General features: G+C 42.6%; 1 protein-coding gene and 1 long non-coding RNA gene across 8 annotated transcripts in view; one reads left to right on the top strand and one right to left on the bottom strand.

The window, feature by feature from the left end:
- Positions 1 to 13,028, bottom strand: part of LOC149978360 (uncharacterized) — a 441,331-nt gene that overhangs the window by 326,630 nt on the left and 101,673 nt on the right. The gene's annotated exons all lie outside the window — the stretch shown is intronic.
- Positions 12,848 to 13,028, top strand: part of LOC110489227 (neuroblast differentiation-associated protein AHNAK) — a 44,194-nt gene continuing 44,013 nt past the window's right edge. For 3 of the 6 annotated variants that reach the window (XM_090198901.1, XM_090198903.1, XM_090198897.1), the window contains exon 1: positions 12,848 to 13,028. This exon is cut by the window's right edge and continues 225 nt beyond it. The gene's annotated coding sequence lies outside the window, so the exon portion shown is untranslated. The other 3 variants (XM_090198899.1, XM_090198902.1, XM_090198900.1) reach the window with 3 other exon arrangements.

Genomic DNA, 13,028 nt, shown 5'->3' with positions numbered 1-13,028 from the left:
TCTCTGACTCACGGTGACTGTAGCCCCAGCTATTTGCTCTGGTTCTCATAGGCAGACACACCTACAACTACAGTACACTCACCAGGAAACACACCCGTGCTTCCTACATATCCTACCATTCAACCACTGTCACATTCCTTACGTTTTTTTGTTGTTGGTGTTGCAAATAAAAAATAACAATGAGCTGTTGGAGAAAATGAAAAGTAGACGCATTATAGGAACGGCATTTAGAAACGTAGAGTGTTTAGCTGTAATTTAAAAAAAATATTTTTCATTAAATACAATTTGTGGCTTTGTGAGTCACTGAGCATGACAAAGTGTTAGTCAGACACAGCAGACTGTGAGAAAAGCAACACATGCAACTGGTCTTCAAAATGGACCACGCCCAAGTGGAAGTGAAGCAACCAGGTACTCAGGCACACAGGTGCAGTTTGCAGCATAAATTTGGTCGTTTTCTAAAGTACAAACCACATATTGTATTTTGTGACTTGATTATGATGATATGATTGTGTGATTTAACTAAATGTTCAACAAAGTTTAACACAATGTTAGTTGAAAGGAGAAAGTTTATAGTCATTTCATACAAAGCATGTTTCTAAATTTGCTTAACAAACTGTGTGAGCATGACATGCACAACCCCATACAGAAAAGTGCCTACTTTCAAACGTCATGTATTTTCTTAAAGTAACAGACACATCTCAAACATTTCAGAGGAGATTGCATGAATCAATTTCAATTTAAGGGCTTTGTTGTCACGTGTTTACATTTCCAAAGCAAGTGAAATAGATAATAAACAAAAGTGAAATAAACAATAAAAAAATAACACTAAACATTACACTCACAAAAGTTCTAAAAGAATAAAGACATTTCAAATGTCACATTATGTCTATATACAGTGTTGTAATGATGTGCAAATAGTTAATTTACAAAAGGGAAAATAAATAAACATAGGTTGTGTTTACAATGGTGTCTCACTCACTCTCTCTTTCTCTTTCACTCACTCTCTCCAACCTCTCTCTCTCTCTCTCTTTCTCTTTCACTCACTCTCTCCAACCTCTCTCTCTCTCTCTCTTTCTCTTTCACTCACTCTCTCCAACCTCTCTCTCTCTCTCTCTTTCTCTTTCACTCACTCTCTCCAACCTCTCTCTCTCTCTCTCTCCAACCTCTCTCTCTCACTCTCTCTTTCTCTTTCACTCACTCTCTCCAACCTCTCTCTCTCTCTCTCCAACCTCTCTCTCTCACTCTCTCCAACCTCTCTCTCTCTCTCTCTCTCTCTCTCTCTCTCTCTCTCCAACCTCTCTCTCTCTCTCCAACCTCTCTCTCTCTCTCTCTCCAACCTCTCTCTCTCTCTCTCTCTCCAACCTCTCTCTCTCTCTCTCTCTCTCTCCAACCTCTCTCTCTCTCTCTCTCCAACCTCTCTCTCTCTCTCTCTCCAACCTCTCTCTCTCACTCTCTCTTTCTCTTTCACTCACTCTCTCCAACCTCTCTCTCTCTCTCTCTCCAACCTCTCTCTCTCACTCTCTCTTTCTCTTTCACTCACTCTCTCCAACCTCTCTCTCTCTCTCTCTCCAACCTCTCTCTCTCACTCTCTCTTTCTCTTTCACTCACTCTCTCCAACCTCTCTCTCTCTCTCTCTCCAACCTCTCTCTCTCACTCTCTCTTTCTCTTTCACTCACTCTCTCCAACCTCTCTCTCTCTCTCTCTCCAACCTCTCTCTCTCACTCTCTCTTTCTCTTTCACTCACTCTCTCCAACCTCTCTCTCTCTCTCTCTCCAACCTCTCTCTCTCACTCTCTCCAACCTCTCTCTCTCTCTCTCTCTCCATCTGATTGTTTGCTGTTTCACCTCAGTCAATATGGGTGTGACATGGCCTGGGATATGACAGCATCGACAAGCACACGCACCTACACGGGCACGCCCGCATACACACACCTACGTGCAAGGACCCATGCTCTGCACACACAAACACACCCACACCCACACACACACACACAAAGACACCTACCTGCAAGTATTCACAAACACACACACACACACACACACACACACACAGACACACAGACACAGACACACACACACAGACACAGACACCCACACCCACACACACACACACACACACACACACACACACACACACACACACACACACACACACACACACACACACACACACACACACACACACACACACACACACACACACACACACACACACACACACACAGAAGTCTTTCTTTGGTAGAATCTATGGACTTTAGCAGAACTTTTCTGGGAGCAGTTCATCAATCAATTGATCAATTGTCTCATTTATCAGTGATCTATCACACTGCTGATTGACTTTTAAGGAAAGACTGGAAAGACATCCAGTTTATTTCAGTGCGACTTGCGGGTTCAAGGCACAAAAAAGGCCAATATCTGAATAGCATAATGAATAGCATAAACTCTCAGATGTTAATTGTGTTGGATTGTCATATTGTTCTAACTGAGCTATTCGCTTACAGTGGGAATAGAAAGCCACCACCCCCTTTCAAAATGTTCAGCTTTTTTTTGCCTTTCGGCCTGAAATGAAAACACATAAAAGTGATTTATTTACACAGTAACCCAAAACACCCAAGTGAAAAAAACCACACAAAAAAAAATGAAAATGAATTATAAGATAAACAGTAAAATACACTATTTCTATAAGTGAACCCCCCCCCCCTTAGAATTGCAATCCCAAACATGCTGAGGTATAACCAACCACCTTCCAGATCACAAATCAAGCTACTTGACTTCCATCTGTGATCAATTGGCCATGATTTCCAAGATGGCGTAGCAGTCTGTTTTGTTTGTCTTGTCCCATCCCGTTTATATATTGTTTTTCTAGTATATATTTCGTATTTATATTTTTATATTTTTAAATCTCAATTTCCATCTACGGGCTGAATATACTTTCCTGCAACCCGCCTCACCCAATGTGGTACGGATCTGCTATTTTTATACTTCAGAACTGGAAGCTAACTAGCTACAAGCTAGTAGTCACCGTTAACTCGGACATCAGCCAGCCTCAACCCAGTCAATTCCTGTCAGTCTTCACAGCGCGATATCAACCCAGAGCATATCGGACTGCTTTTTCTCTACCACATCTCCGTATTCTCTGAACCAATCACCGACCATTTCGAATCCCACCGTGCCTTCTCCACTATGCAATCTGGTTTCCGAGCTGGTCATGGGTGCACCTCAGCCACGGTCAAGGTCCTAATGGATATCGTAACCGCCATCGATAAAAGACAGTGCTGTGCAGCCGTCTTCGTCGACCTGGCCAAGGCTTTCGACTCTGTCAATCACCGCATTCTTATCGGCAGACTCAATAGCCTTGGTTTCTCAAATGACTGCCTCGCCTGGTTCACCAACAACTTCTCAGATAGAGTTCAGTGTGTCAAATCGGAGGGCCTGTTGTCCGGGCTTCTGGCAGTCTCTAAGGGGGTGCCACAGGGTTCAATTCTCAGGCCGGCTCTTTTCTCTGTATATATCAATGATGTCGCTCTTGCTGCGGGTGATTCCCTGATCCACCTCTACGCAGACGACACCATTCTGTATACATCTGGTCCTTCTTTGGACACTGTGCTAACAAACCTCCAAACGAGCTTCAACGCCATACAACACTCCTTCCGTGGCCTCCAACTGCTTTTAAATGCTAGTAAAACTAAGCACATGCTCTTCAACCGATTGCTGCCCGCACCCTGCCGCCCGACTAGCATCACTACTCTGGATGGTTCTGACCTAGAATATGTGTACATCTACAAATACCTAGGTGTCTGGGTAGACTGTAAACTCTCCTCTCCAGTATTTATGCTGCAGTAGTTTATGTGTCGGGGGGCTAGGGTCAGTTTTTTATATCTGGAGTACTTCTCCTGTCCTATTCGGTGTCCTGTGTGAATTTAAGTGTGCTCTCTCTAATTCTCTCTTTCTCTCTTCTCTCTTGGAGGACCTGAGCCCTAGGACCATGCCTCCGGCACAGCCAGAAGAGGACTGGCCACCCAACATAGCCTGGTTCCTCTCTAGGTTTCTTCCTAGGTTTTGTCCTTTCTAGGGAGTTTTTCCTAGCCACCGTGCTTCTACACCTGCATTGCTTGCTGTTTGGGGTTTTAGGCTGGGTTTCTGTACAGCACTTTGAGATATCAGCTGATGAACGAAGGCTATATAAATAAATTTGATTTGATTTGATTGGATCCTTCCAGCCTCACATTAAGCATCTCCAATTCAAAATTATGTCTAGAATCGGATTCCTATTTCGCAACAAAGCCTCCTTCACTCATGCTGCCAAACATACACTTGTAAAACTGACCATCCTGCCGATCCTTGACTTTGGCGTTGTCATTTACAAAATAGCCCCCAACACTCTACTCAGCAAACTGGATGTAGTCTATCACAGTGCCATCCGTTTTGTCACCAAAGCCCCATATACTACCCACCACTGCGACCTGTATGCTCTCGTTGGTTTGCCCTCACTACATATTCGTCGCCAAACCCACTGGCTCCAGGTCATCTATAAGTCTTTGCTCGGTAAAGCTCCGCCTTATCACAGTTCAATGGTCACCAACACCCACTCGTAGCACGCTCTCCAGCAGCTATATACATATATATATATATATATATGGTCATCCCCAAAGCAAATACTTACTTTGGCCACCTTTCTTTCCAGTTCTCTGCTGCCAATGACTTGAACGAATTGCAAAAACCACTGAAGCTGGAGTATATCTCCCTCTTTAACTTTAAGCGTCAGCTGTCAGAGCAGCTTACCGATCAATCACTGTACCTGTACACAGCCAATCTGTAAATAGCACTACCCAACTACCTCATCCCCATATTATTACTTACCCTCTTGTTCTTTTGCACCAGAGTATCTCCACTTGCACATCATCATCTGCACATCTATCACTCCAGTATTAATGCTAAATTGTAATTATTTTCACCTCTATGGCCTATTTATTGCCTACCTCCCCACTCTTCTACATTTGCACACACTGTACATAGATTTTTCAATTTTTTCCTATTGTGTCATTGACTGTACATTTGTTTATGTGTAACTCTGTGTTGTTGTTTTTGTCGCAGTGCTTTGCTTTATCTTGGCCAGGTCGCAGTTGTAAATGAGAACATGTTCTCAACTGGCCTACCTGGTGAAAAAAAAACAAAAAAAACAATTGTAATGACTTTGATTAGTTCAGAACAAAACAGCTGTTCATAGCGGACTCCACTGCCCAAGAAAAAAAACTTACCTCAAAAAAAAAAACCACATCAAGTTTCATTTGAGCTTTGCCAAAATAAGCACATTGTAGATTCTGAGGCCAAGTGGCAAAAAGTGCTGTGGTCAGATGAGACCAAAATATAACTCGGTATTTCTGGTGAAAACCCAATACATCTTTCCACCCAAGGAACACCACATCTACAGTAAAGAACACCACACCTACAGTACAGAACACCACACCTACAGTAAAGAACACCATGCCTACAGTAGAGAACACCACACCTACAGTAGAGAACACCAAGCCTACAGTAAAGAACACCAAGCATACAGTAAAGAACAGTAAAGAACACCACACCTACAGTAAAAACACCACACCTACAGTAAAGAACAGTAAAGAACACCACACCTACAGTAAAGAACACCACACCTACAGTAAAGAACACCACACCTACAGTAAAGAACAGTAAAGAACACCAAGCCTACAGTAAAGAACACCACACCTACAGTAAAGAACAGTAAAGAACACCAAGCCTACAGTAAAGAACACCACGCCTACAGTAAAGAACACCAAGCCTACAGTAAAGAACACCACACCTACAGTAAAGAACACCAAGCCTACAGTAAAGAACACCACACCTACAGTAAAGAACAGTAGAGAACACCAAGCCTACAGTAAAGAACAGTAAAGAACACCAAGCCTACAGTAAAGAACACCACGCCTACAGTAAAGAACACCAAGCCTACAGTAAAGAACACCACACCTACAGTAAAGAACAGTAGAGAACACCAAGCCTACAGTAAAGAACACCACGCCTACAGTAAAGAACACCAAGCCTACAGTAAAGAACACCACACCTACAGTAAAGAACAGTAGAGAACACCAAGCCTACAGTAAAGACCACCACGCCTACAGTAAAGAACACCAAGCCTACAGTAAAGAACACCACACCTACAGTAAAGAACAGTAGAGAACACCAAGCCTACAGTAAAGAACACCACGCCTACAGTAAAGAACACCAAGCCTACAGTAAAGAACACCACACCTACAGTAAAGAACAGTAGAGAACACCAAGCCTACAGTAAAGAACACCAAGCCTACAGTAAAGAACACCACGCATACAGTAAAGAACACCAAGCCTACAGTAAAGAACACCACACCTACAGTAAAGAACACCAAGCCTACAGTAAAGAACACCATGCCTACAGTAAAGAACACCACGCCTACAGTAAAGAACACCATGCCTACAGTAGAGAACACCACGCCTACAGTAGAGAACACCACGCCTACAGTAAAGAACACCAAGCCTACAGTAAAGAACACCACACCTACAGTAAAGAACAGTAGAGAACACCAAGCCTACAGTAAAGAACACCACGCCTACAGTAGAGAACACCACGCCTACAGTAAAGAACACCAAGCCTACAGTAAAGAACACCACGCCTACAGTAAAGAACACCAAGCCTACAGTAGAGAACACCACGCCTACAGTAGAGAACACCACGCCTACAGTAGAGAACACCACGCCTACAGTAGAGAACACCACGCCTACAGTAAAGAACACCACACCTACAGTAGAGAACACCACGCCTACAGTAGAGAACACCACGCCTACAGTAGAGAACACCACGCCTACAGTAAAGAACACCACGCCTACAGTAGACAACACCAACGCGACCCTGCTGACGTGAGTAACTACAGGCCCATTAGTATAATACCTGTGGTGTCAAAGGTTGTTGAAAAGTGTATAGCAGAACAACTGATTGCCCACCTCAACAACAGCCCCTTCACATTACATTCCATGCAGTTTGGCTTCAGAGCGAAACACTCCACAGAAACGGTCAACTGCTTTCTTCTGGAAAATGCGAAGTCCAAGATGGACAAAGGGGGCGTTGTTGGGGCTGTGTTTCTGGACTTAAGGAAGGCTTTTGATACTGTTAACCAAGAGATTCTCATCACAAAATTGTCCAAGTTCAACTTTTCCCGTGATGCCTTGAGATGGATGAAATCATACCTTAAAGGCAGAACTCAGTGTGTCAGAGTGAGCAGTGAGCTGTCGCCCACTCTTAGCTATGATGTGGGCGTCACTCTTAGCTATGATGTGGGCGTGCCCCAAGGGTCAAAACTGGGGCCCCTCCTGTTCAGCCTGTACATTAATGATCTGCCTTCTGTCTGTACTGGGTCTGAAGTTCAAATGTCTGCAGATGATACAGTCATATATGTGCATGCAAAGAGTAAACAACAAGCTGCACAAGAACTCACTACTGTAATGGTTCAGGTTACAAAGTGGCCCCGTGACTCATGTTTGCATCTCAATGTGAAAAAAACAGTTTGCATGTTCTTCACAAAGAGGGCAACAGATGCTACTGAGCCAGATGTCTTTGTGTCAGGGGAGAAGCTCCAGGTGGTATCTGATTTTAAGTACCTTGGCATCATACTTGATTCCAACCTCTCTTTTAAAAAGCATGTGAAAAAGGTAATTCAAATAACCAAATTCAACCTAGCTAATTTCCGATTTATACGAAATTGTTTGACTACAGAGGTAACAAAACTGTACTTCAAATCTATGATACTCCCCCACTTAACATACTGCTTGACTAGTTGGGCCCAAGCTTGCTGTACAACATTAAAACCTATTCAGTCTGTCTACAAACAGCCTCTCAAAGTGCTTGATAGGAATCCCAATAGCCATCATCACTGTTACATCCTCAGAAAGCACGAGTTGGGAAAATCTTGTGCATTACACAGATGCATGTCTTGTATTCAAGATCCTAAATGGCCTGGCTCCCCCTCCACTCAGTATTTTTGTTAAACAGAAAACCCAAACATATGGCAGCAGATCCACAAGGTCTGCCATGAGAGGTGACTGTATAGTTCCCTTAAAGAAAAGCACCTTTAGTAAATCTGTTTTCTCTGTGAGAGCTTCCCATGTCTGGAATACACTGCCATCAGACACACATAACTGCACCACCTATCACACTTTCACAAAATGCTTGAAGACATGGCTAAAGGTCAATCAGATTTGTGAACATGGTCCCTAGCTGTGTGTTGCCGCTTTCCATGTTGTCTGTTGTCTGTAACTTGTGAGGTGTGGAAACACTTTGTTGCTTTTATGAATTTTGTCTTGCTGCTTTTTGTTCTATGTTGCTCTGTCTGTATGCTACGTCTTGCTTGTCCTATGAGGCTCTGTCTGTATGCTATGTCTTGCTTGTTCTATGTTGCTCTGTCTGTATGCTATGTCTTGCTTGTTCTATGTTGCTCTGTCTGTATGCTATGTCTTGCTTGTCCTATGAGGCTCTGTCTGTATGCCATGTCTTGCTTGTCCTATGTTGCTATTGTCTATATTGTAATTGTTTTTAATAACCTGCCCAGGTACTGCGGCTGAAAATTAGCCGGCTGGCTAAAACCGGCACTTTTACTGAAACGTTGATTAATGTGCACTGTCCCTGTAAAAAAAATAAACTCAAACTCAAGAATGGGCAAATATTGCATAGTCTAGGAGTGCAAAGTTAGTAGAGACGTATTCGAAGAGACTGTAATTGAAGCAAAAGGGGGTTCCACCAAGTATTAGCTCAGGGGGGTGTCCACTTTTCCTGTTTAACTTTTACCCCTTTTTCTCCCCAATTGTTAGTAGCTACTATCTTGTCTCATCGCTACAACTCCCCTACAGGGTAGAATAACCTCGGGAGAGACGAAGGTTGAAAGTCATGCGTCCTCCGATACACAACCCAACCAAGCCGCACTGCTTCTTAACACAGCGCACATCCAACCTGGAAGCCAGCCACACCAATGTGTGGAGGAAACACCGTGCACCTGGCAACCTTGGTTAGCGCACACTGCACCCGGCCCGCCACAGGAGTCGCTAGTGCGCGATGAGACAAGGATATCCCTACCGGCCAAACCCTCCCTAACCTGGACAACGCCAGGCGAATTGTGCGTCGCCCCACAGACCTCCCGGTCGTGGCCGGTTACGACAGAGCCTGGGCACGAACCCTGGTGGCACAGCTGGCGCTGCAGTACAGCACCCTTAACCACTGAGCCACTCAGGAGTCCTTACTGTTTTACTTTTAATTATTATTATTTTTTTGGTTCTCTTCTCACTTGGATATTGTGGGTTACTGTGTGTAAATAAAGCTGGAAGAAGTCCAATTTTATGTGTTTTCATTTCAGGTTGTGTAAGGTAACAAAAGACGAACATTTTGAAAGGGGACTTTCTATACTCACTGGACATATTCTGCCTCACGTGAAAAACAAAATATAACCTTTTTGATAGAACAACCTTCTCACCGTGTCTACTTCTCCTGTGTATTCAGGTCAGGACAATAACTGCTGAAAGAGTAGCCTACCTGGAACCAAGTTAGACAACGCCCTGCATGTCTATGTCCCAAATGCCACCCTAATGCCTATGTATTTGGGCCTCTGGTCAAAAGTAGTGCACTATATAGGGAATAGGGTGCCATTTGGGAAGGTTTCCCTTATTTAACTTAATTGCTGTTAACAAAGATGATGATGTATAATGCTTTGTCTTGTTGCCGTGAGACTAGCACTGAAAGTGAGCAAGCGGTGGGGCTACCACAACGAGAGTGAAATTACACAGTGTAGCATTTGCTCTGGTATGAATAACAGTATTGGGTGACACAGCTGGAATGCAGATTCAGGTTTGAGTGCCTTGCCCAAGGACAGATTTTTCACCTACTGTATGTCAGCTGAGGTACTCAAACCAGCGATCTACCGGTTACTGGCCCCAACACGCTAACCGCTAGGCCAACTGCAACCCTATGGTTCTAAGTGGTACCCTATTCCCTTCATAGGGCACTGCTCTTGACCAGGACTGGTGCAGTATATGGGTCTCAATCTGGGTCACTTATGACACATAATAACCAAGACATCTTGACATCTTGACATCCAACTTTCTAAAACATTCAAGAGATCAATACAAAACTTGAAACAACTCCTTTGTTATATCATCAGGGTTGGATAGGCTATGTAATCCGTTACAGTTACTAGTTACCTGTCCAAAATTGTATATCAATAACGTATTATGGCCAGCTGTGTCAACTTTAACATTGATTTGTCCTGCAATAGATGTCATTCAATTGGTAACATTGATGTTTGTCTTCTTCCTGAGTGGTGCAGTGGTCAAAGGCTACAGTTTATTGATGCTTCAGGCATCATTACAGACCCTGGTTCGAATCCTGGCTGTGTGACAACCAGAAGTGATTGTGAGTCCCATAGGGCGGGTGCACAGTTATCTGGTTTTGGCTGGTGTACGATGTCATTGTAAATAAAAAAAAATTGTTCTTAACTGACTTACCTGGTTAAATTATAATCCCTCTTAAGGGTAACGGGATGTAATCAGTTTGTGAAATCTGAAAGTTTTGTTATTGATTACAATTTTGGACAGGTAACTAGTAACGGTTTACATTTAGAAAGTCACCCCACCCAGCCCTGATCATAACAAAGGGTTGTTTGAAGTTTTGAATGGATCTCTTGAATCTGAGAGCGCAAAGTTGGACAATCATTCAAAGCATTGCAAATGTCCCTGCTGACTTTCAACCAAAGCTCCCAACACAAAATGAGAACGTTTCAACTGTATGTGTTGTTAATAAATAGGTTAGGACTATATTGTTTGACTTTATTGGGGAGGCAGGGTAGCCTAGTGGTTAGAGTGTTGGACTGGTAACCGGAAAGTTGCAAGATGAGATCCCCTGAGCTGACAAGGTATAAATCTGTCATTCTACCCCTGAACAAGGCAGTTAAACCACTGTTCCTAGGCCGTCATTGAAAATAAGAATGTATACTTAACTGACTTGCCTAGTTAAATAAAGTTTTTTTTTTTTAAATGCAATTTTCCTATTGCTTCAAACAAAAACTACTTAAAAAGTTTATACAGAAACAAGAGAGATTGTTTCTCCAAAAGAAAAAGAGACAAGAGTTATGATAAAAAGTTATATTTGAATGATAAAAAGTTATATTTGAATGATAAAAAGTTATATTTGAAACACATGAGTTTATCTGCTCTCTAGAACTCTGTTACAAATGTATTATGTTGGAGAACTGGACCATGAAGGACTGCCCCTTTAACCACATATTCTGGTTGTAGAAAAGTTTTCTATTTCGTGTCATTGGAGCAGTGTATGTGTATGACTGTTGCATTGGGCAACCTGGTCTCATAGACTAGACGTAACATAATACACCAAAATCCGGCGATACAAATTAGTAGGATATGTTACATTTTGTATGGTTACATAAGACAGAAGGTTACTTATGGGTGGGCGTAAAACGTGAATGTCTAACAACTGAAATGTTGCGTAATCAAATCTCATCAAAACAACTTCAGCGTTTTCGCTAACTAGCAACTTTGCAACAACCTACTCGTTTTTAGATACTGTTCTACTTCTTAGCGTGTTAGCTAACCCTTCCCCTAAACTTAACCCTTTAATCTAACTCATAACCCCAACCTTAACTCTAACTTTAACCCTAACCTTAACCCTGACTTTAACCCTAACCTTAACCCTAACTTTAACCCTAATATTAACCCCTAACCCTTAACCCCTAACCCTAACCTAGCTAACAGTAGCAACAAAACATTTGAATTTGTAACACATCATAGGTATTCATAATTTGTAACATATTGTACGAATTGCAATTGGTAACATATTATACAAATTGTATTTCATAACATCTCATACAAAATGGATGATGGACAGCCACAAATGAAATACATACCATACCAAAGTAACATTACATACTATACTGGACAAAAATATAAATAAAACATGTAAAGTGTTGGTCCCATGTTTCATGAGCTGAAACAAAAGATCCTAGAAATGTTCCATATGAAAAAAAGCTTATTTTTCTATAATTTTGATCAACAAATTTGTTTCCATCCATGTTAGTGAGCCTTTCTCCTTTGCCAAGATAATCCATCCACCTGACAGGTGTGGCATATCAAGAAGCTGATTAAACAGCATTATCATTACACAGGTGCACCTTGTGCTTGGACAATAAAAGGCCACTCTAAAATCTGCAGTTTTGTCACACACCACAATGCAACAGATATCAAACGTTTTGCGGGAGTGTGCAGTTGGCATGCTGACTGCAGGACTGTCCACCAAAGCTGTTGCCAGATCATTTATTGTTAATTTCTCTACCATAAGCCACCTCCAACATAGTTTTAGAGAATTTTGCAGTACGTACAACTGGCCTCAAAACCGTAGACCAAGTGTAACCATGCCAGCCCAGGACCTCCACATCCAGCTTCTTCACCTGCAGGATCGTCTGAGACCAGCCACCAGGACAGCTGAGGAAACTGAGGAATATTAATGTCTGTAATAAAGCCCTTTTGTGGGGAAAAACAAATTCTTATTGGCTGGGCCTTGCTCCCCAGTAGGTGGGCCTATGTTCTCCCAGGCCCACCCATGGCTACACCCCTGCCCAGTTCTGAAATCCATGGAATAGGGCCTAATTAATTAATGTAAATGTACTTATTTCCTTAAATTAACTGTAACTCAGTAAGGTATTTGAAATTGTTGCATGTTGCCTTTATATTTTTGTTCAGCATAATTAATCTCCCGGAATTTATTTACTATATTATGTCTACCCCTGATTCCAGGTTGCATTGGATGGGCAGAGCCAGAAAAGGAGACTACGGCCACTCCCTTCTACACCTCCCTCCCTATATCCCTCCTTCCCGCCCTCTATCCACGACCAGTAGCCCTACCCGTTCGCATGTCCAACCATTCTGCATCGCCCGGAGTAACAGCCACGCAGACTAGAAAAAAGGTAAAACGCACTTTCTAAG

This window comes from Oncorhynchus mykiss, chromosome 14, assembly GCF_057628025.1.
Source record: "Oncorhynchus mykiss isolate SJ-2025 chromosome 14, ASM5762802v1, whole genome shotgun sequence".
Lineage (NCBI taxonomy): Eukaryota > Metazoa > Chordata > Actinopteri > Salmoniformes > Salmonidae > Oncorhynchus > Oncorhynchus mykiss.
The sequence above is the reverse complement of the archived record's forward strand: the minus strand, read 5'-3'. Positions and strand labels throughout refer to the sequence as shown.